This window comes from Onychostruthus taczanowskii, unplaced genomic scaffold, assembly GCF_017590055.1.
Source record: "Onychostruthus taczanowskii isolate IOZ18803 unplaced genomic scaffold, ASM1759005v1 scaffold294, whole genome shotgun sequence".
Classification (NCBI taxonomy): Eukaryota; Metazoa; Chordata; class Aves; order Passeriformes; family Passeridae; genus Onychostruthus; species Onychostruthus taczanowskii.
In genome coordinates, this window is record NW_024500284.1 from 100,138 (window position 1) to 106,137 (window position 6,000).

Genomic DNA, 6,000 nt, shown 5'->3' on the forward strand with positions numbered 1-6,000 from the left:
ATACTTGTACACAGAGCACTCCCACTTTCTGCCCATCTGAGGGATGGTGATAACCTCCCCATTCACATAGATGACAGAGTCATTGTGGAACATCATCAGGGACCTGGACAAGGCTCTGTGCCATTATCACCTGGGGGGACACAATGCTCCAGGGCCCATGACCACAGCAAGCTCAAGATATAAGCCTTGCAGTGTTTTACCTGGTCTTCTGTTGGCAGTTTCCCATCCCTCAGGATCTCCCCGATCATGGCCTTCGGATCTGAGACCTGGATGTCCAGGCACGGCACCCCGACGTGCTCGTCTCTGACAGCCCCTTCTGCAACTTTGCTTTGAGTCCCCAGTTGACGTAACTGAAGACTCCTTTGGCCTCCACGTTTGTGTTCAGGCTTCTCCTGAGGCTTACTGGTCTTCTGATCTTTGTTTTCAGCTGAAGGCTGGGACTTGTTTCCCTTTTGGATCACAGGTAACTGCACGGTACCCTGAACCCTGTCCCAGTAGGAGAAAACCTGTGCGATGTCCTGCTGCGATGACTCATAGATCTGAAATCTCAGGATCAAGTTCTCCATCTCAGCTGAGTTCTCTGGGATTTCGGCTTCTCCCTGCTCTGGGGCTTTTGTTTCCCTCTTCTGTGGGGCTTTGGTTCCTCTCTTTGGGGCTTTGGGTGCCCCCTTTTCTGTGGCATTGGGTGCCCTCTTTGGGGCTTTGGGTGCCCCCTTCTCTGGGGCTGTGCTTTCCTTCCTCTCTGGGGTTTTGGTTTCCTTCCTCTCTGGGGTTTTGGTTTCCTTCTTCTCTGGGATTTTTGTTTCCTCCTTCTCTGGGGCTTCGGTTTCCTTTTTCTCTTGTTTTGCAGGCTGCCTCCCCAAGGAGACACCCTTCATTTCCTTCTTCTGCTTCTCTTCCTCCTTCCACTTCTCTTCCTCCTCTAAGGCTTTTGCCTCCTCCTCAAGCTTTTCAGAAAACCGCTTCAGCTCCCTTCAGCAAACAAAAATAGAAATCATCACTGAGAGTCACCATCAGAAACTTGGGCTCACTAGTCCTGGCTGGCCCTGCACTTCATTCCTTGATCCTGAGGCCAGGCAGAATCATGAGACCATTTCTGTGGATTTTCCTCAACCCACAGAGGTTGGGAACATCCCAAGTGAGAGGATTGGTGGAAGGGGACCTCCAGGACCAGCCAAACATAAGCCTTGCCATCATAAGGTCTCAACTATGCAACCTCCCTCTTAAGGCACCTCCAGCCCACTGCCAAAGGCTGATCCACCAGCTCTCTGCGCTGATGCCTGAAAACACTCTTCATCTCTTGTTTTCCCAGTTTAAAGCAGATCACAGATTGCTAACATCAGCTTATCGCTACTACAATTCTCACTCAGCCCCCTTCTCTGTGGGCATAGCCTGCTCCTTAATGAGAATAATCCTATCAGTCAGAAAGCAAAGGCTGCAGGAACTCCTCTCCTGTAAGACAGGCTCTTGTCAGCCACATTTCCTGCTGGAACCCAGCTGTGACCAAGCAAACTAGTGCTGTCTGCCATGAAAATGATTTGAAGCAGCCTCGTCCATCTCTTCCCCATGAAACCAACCTCAGCCTGTGCTGAAAGGAGTCCTGATACACAGGCTTGCTTTAAGCAGCCTCCCCCTCCCAGCTCCACACTTTTTCTGTGAGTCCTGAGCTGGGCTGCCTTGCTGGAGCAGAGCTTGCCTACTGCTGCAGCTTAAGGGGAGCCTAAAGGACGTGAGCTTTTATGGGTGGTGTCCCACTATAAGGAGAATCCTGGCAGATCAGCATTGCAAGGACTTCACCTGTGGCAGGACCAGGACCCAAACCATGATCCCACTGTTTTGCTGAAGAAGGGAGATGATGAAGAAGGTGCGTATCAACATCATGGACTTGAAGAGACTTCTACAGGCAGTGCCAAGGCAAGCCCAGAGCCCAGCTCCCTGCAGACAGCATCTAAGCTGGGAGGGCTCACTACTAAGAGAAGATGATGTTCTGTCTCAACAGAAGAAGGTCCTTCCTCTCTTGGGAGCCAGGGAGATAAGACAGTGGCCATTCTTGTGTTGCTTCTGGCCTTTGCTATCAAATACCTCTGAGCTCAAAGTCCTTGAAACAGGGGGAAATGGGATATTCACATGCCCTCTGAACAGAGAGAAGCTGTGAGACAAGCAGAGAAGAAGGAAAAACAAAATTCTTATCTCTTTTGCTGTGCTGAAGTGGAATGCAATATAGAGATTGTTTACCCAAAGTGAGGATGTTTGTTCTCTTGGCCTATAAGGGCCAAGAGTTGTGTGTGCATCAGACTGGCACAAGACAGTCACAGGATAATCAAAGACAAGTGCAGTTTGGTGCAGTTGTGGGCAAGGGTGAGTGCAAGGCAGATTCACTTTAGATGTAATGTATATACTGTAGAATAATAATTATTTAGCCTTCTGATAAGACGGAATCCTCCTCGTCATCTTCTCTCCCTCATGCACATCTCAGTAACCTGTGCAGTAATAGGGAAACCCCCCAGGGACAATACTCTGAGCAGTAACCCATGGAAGGCTTACTCACCCCTCTGTCTGTATACTCTTCCTTTCCAGTAATATTTTATCCACTTCTGCTTTCTTCTCCTCAGGGAGAGCATCATACTTGTCCTCATCCTTTTGCAAGACATTTTCTATGTTTCTCTGCATAGCTTTTTCCTGCTTCAGTTCTTTGGCATGAACCAGAGGAAAAACAATGAGTGACTGCAAGCAGAGCTAGGTGCTCTGAGTCAGCTTCAAGGATTCACAGATTTTCCCGACCCAGTCTATCATACCAGGGGATATTGGGGAGCTCATATCCCTGCTCCAAAATACAGACAATCCCCCAAACTATGGCTGGGCAGTGTGGTTCCTGGGCTTCGCCTGGCTTAAGTGCACCAAGTCTGAGGACAGTCGTTTGTCACTGAGTTAGAGCAGCTGGCACTTGTGCCCAAGATTTAATTTTAGAGATGAAGGTGAATCTTTAAACCTCAGATCTCCTGTAACTCTGAGATGAGTGCTAGTTACACTGAGGCAGAAGGTAAAAAGATTAATAAAAACATTTCTTACAAGCTCTGCTGCAAACTCAGATACGCAGAGATAAGGCTGAGGGCTTGAGAGAGAAGATTTGAGAGGAGACATCTCACCTTCCTTCTTTCTTTCAGCTTCCTTCCTCTTTCTTTTAGCTTCCTCCTTGGCTTTCCAAGAAGCATAATCCTGATGCAGGTTCACCATGTAGATATGATGACAATTCTTGACAGCTTTGAGTATGCAGAGCAGAGAAGATTCCAGGCTGCTTGCAAAGAGGCTCTCCAAGCCATCAAAGATCACTCCCTTGGAGCAGTCTTTACACTGTGAATAAAGGGAAGAGTAAGTCAGTCATTGCACACAGGGGGCTGGCAGCTGCACAGTAAACCCCAATGCCCCAGGGTACCAGCTATCCTTGTTCCAAGTGCAGTAGCTAAGAGCAGCTTGGATCTGTCCTTAGGCTCTGCCAACTAAGGGCAGCTGCAGCTTGCCCCAAGGTTCCCTGCACACAGTCCAGGATCCTCCAGCAGCGTGTACAGACATTCTCCTCCTCCTCCTCTCTGAGTCGTACCTCAGTGCCTGTCTCTCCGGAGCAAGAATGTCTCCTTTTCCCCAACCCCACACACCTTCAGCCTCTCACTGAGGATGTCCACCAGCAGGTCCTCAGGCAGCACACAGCTCAAGCAGTTCAGCTCTTTCCCACGTCTGCTGATGATGTTCAGCTGCTGCGGTGCAGGAGCAGTGGAAACTGTGAACTGTAGTGTGAACCATTGTAAGGAAAAGAAACCACGGTGGAAAGCCCTGAACAACGACCACTGCTGGGCTTGGAGCTGGGGCTCCTCACTAGTGGAGACAAGAACAACCCTGCAGGGGAGGCTGGGGGCTCCAGGGGATGGTCCTGGAGGATCCATCCTTGGCCAGCAGACACCCAAGCTTGCAAGCCCCTGGTGCAGCCTCCCAGCACTTTGCTCACTGTCTGCAGCCACACTAGCCAGGACTGCACTTTGTGCCAGAACCACTGAGAACCAGTGGAGTTGTCTGCCAGAGCACATTCCCAGCCCAAGTCATGGCACTATGGACCCACGTACCAGGCCCTGGCTGGCACAGAGCCTCCACTGTAAGCAGCCCCTGCTCATCTCAAAGACAATGCAAAGGTCCCAGCCTTGTTCCAAGTGCAGTAGCTAAGAGCAGCTTGGATCTGTCCTTAGGCTCTGCCAGCTAAGGGTAGCTGCAGCTTCCCCCAAGGTTCCCTGCACACAGTCCAGGATCCTCCAGCAGCATGTACACACATCCTCCTCCTCCTCTCTGAGTCGTACCTCAGTGCCTGTCTCTCCGGAGCAAGAATGTCTCCTTTTCCCCAACCCCACACACCTTCAGCCTCTCACTGAGGATGTCCACCAGCAGGTCCTCAGGCAGCACACAGCTCAAGCAGTTCAGCTCTTTCCCACGTCTGCTGATGATGTTCAGCTGCTGCGGTGCAGGAGCAGTGGAAACTGTGAACTGTAGTGTGAACCATTGTAAGGAAAAGAAACCACGGTGGAAAGCCCTGAACAACTACCACTGCTGGGCTTGGAGCTGGGGCTCCTCACTAGTGGAGACAAGAACAACCCTGCAGGGGAGGCTGGGGGCTCCAGGGGATGGTCCTGGAGGGCCCATCCCTTGGCCAGCAGACACCCAAGTTTGCAGGCCCCAGTGCAACCTCCCAGCATGTTGCCTACTGTCTGCAGCCACACTAGCCAGGACTGCACTTTGCCAGCAAACCACTGAGAACCAGTGGAGTTGTCTGCCAGAGCACATTCCCAGCCCAAGTCATGGCACTATGGACCCACGTACCAGGCCCTGGCTGGCACAGAGCCTCCACTGTAAGCAGCCCCTGCTCATCTCAAAGACAATGAAAAGGTCCCAGGCATCAACCAGGGCAGATCATGTTTACCCTTGTGTCCTTTATGTTGGGTTTGCTGGCTGGCTCCTTCTTCTTTTGTGCTGGAAGGTTCTTGCTTTTGGCATACTTCTTATTGATTTTTTCCCCAGAGGCTCGTTTATTCTTGGTCTGAGCAGCCACCTGAGGCTTTTCACCTGCACAGGGGACAGATGGTTGAGGGGGCCTTTGTAAAGCAAGCAGGCACCTTTCCCTGCAACAGGCACAACTTTGGGCCCTGGAAGGAACATGGAACTTTTTCCCCAGTTTGCTGGGCACTGGCAGCACTGTTTCCCAGAAGCAGCTCCCTCCCTGCTTCTCTTACCAGCAGATAAAAGCACACCATCCCATGCTTGATTTTAAAGCCAGCACTATGTCCCTTCTAACAACTGTGCATGCAGGTGATGCTGCTCACACAGTGGTTCCCCTGTGGATCAAGCCAAAGATTCGTCCTCCCGGAGCATTGTTTCCATACACTGCTTCCATATCCAGCATTCTCATGTGGAGACCTGCAGCCCTGCCCCACTTGCATCACCCGTCTCCACTGAAGCTAAATCCTCCATGTGGGAAAACCCCACCTGGGACTCAGACTCTGCTTCCTTCCACCAGCTCCCAACCCAGCCAGGTTCAAAACTGAGCAATGCAAAACTTCCCCCTGCACCGAGCCAGGTCTGGCCTCACCCTGCAGAGCTCAGGGTACCAACTGCCCAGCAAGTTTCATAAATGTCTCCAGTCTCACACAGAGAACAGCCCAACGAGCTGTGCAACCTGACAGTGGGCATAGGTAACTCTGGAGAAAAGAGCTCATCTGGAGCACGTCTCTCATTGGAAATTCCTCTGGGAGGCTGTCCTTCCTTTTCTCTTGTTTGTGAGGTTACAGTTATAGTCTTCCTGTCCTTAATGAGCCCCTTCAGAAGGCTTTTTGCTTGTTAAAGGGGGAAGCAGTTCTGCCTGCTGCCCATGAGGAGCAAACTCAATTCAGCTTTGAGGAAATATAAAATATTTGGGAAAGTGATAGGCATGCTTCACCACTCCTAGAACAACAAACATGTGCC